Below are 1399 nucleotides of genomic sequence, written 5' to 3' on the forward strand. Positions count from 1 at the left end.
TATATGTTATGTCGTGATACCATATAACTTTAAACGTTATATCGTAATACCATATAACGTTATACGTTATGTCATAATACTATAAAACGTTACACGTCATAACGTACTACTATACAACGTTGTACATCATAGCGTAGTACTATATAACGTTATATGTTATATCGTAATACCGTATAACGTTATACGCTATATCGTAATACCATATACCGTTATATGTTATATTGTAATACTACATAATGTTATACGTCATAACGTAGTACTATATAACGTTATACGTTATAACGTAATACTATATATCGTTATACGTCATAACGTAGTACTAAACAACGCTATATGCTACATCGTAGTACCATATAACGTTATACGCTGTAACGTAATACCATGTAACGTTATATGTCATAACGTAGTACTATATAACGTTATACGTTATATCGTAATACTATATAAGGTTATACGTTATAGCGTCATTCCATGTAACGTTATACGTTATATCATAATACTACACAATGTTTTACTTCATAAAGTAGTACTATATAACGTTAAACATTATATCCTAATACCATATAAGAGTATACGTTATATCATAATACTACACAACGTTATGCGTCATAACGTAATACTATACAACGTCATATGTCATAACGTAGTACTGTATAACGTTATATGTTATATCGTAATACCGTATAACGTTATACGTTATATCGTAATACCATATAATGTTATGCACTACATCGTAATACTATACAACGTTATACGTCATAACGTATTACTATATAACGGTATACGTTATGTCATCATACTACAGGACGTTATACGTCATAACATAGTATATATAACGTTATAAGTTATAACGTATTACTATTTAACGTTATACGTTATATCGTAGTACTATATAAGGTTATACGTTATAACGTCAATCCATGTAACGTTATACGTTATATCATAATACTACTCAACGTTATACGTCATAACGTAGTACTATATGACGTTATATGTTATATCGTAATACCATATAGCGTTATACGCTATAACGTAATACCATACAACGATTCACGTTATATCAAAATACTACACAACGTTTTACGTCATAATGCAGTACTATATAACGTTAAACATTATATCCTAATACCATATAAGAGTATACGTTATATCATAATACTACACAACGTTATGCGTCGTAACGTAATACTATACAACGTCATATGTCATAACGTAGTACTGTATAACGTTATATGTTATATCGTGATACCGGATAACGTTATACGCTATATCGTAGTAGCACATAACGTTATACGTTATATCATCATACTACAGAACGTTATATGTCATAGCGTAGTATATATAACGTTATAAGTCATTCCGTATTGCTATACAACGTTATACGTTATATCGTAATACT

Source organism: Bombus pyrosoma, unplaced genomic scaffold (assembly GCF_014825855.1).
Source record: "Bombus pyrosoma isolate SC7728 unplaced genomic scaffold, ASM1482585v1 HiC_scaffold_4725, whole genome shotgun sequence".
NCBI lineage: Eukaryota > Metazoa > Arthropoda > Insecta > Hymenoptera > Apidae > Bombus > Bombus pyrosoma.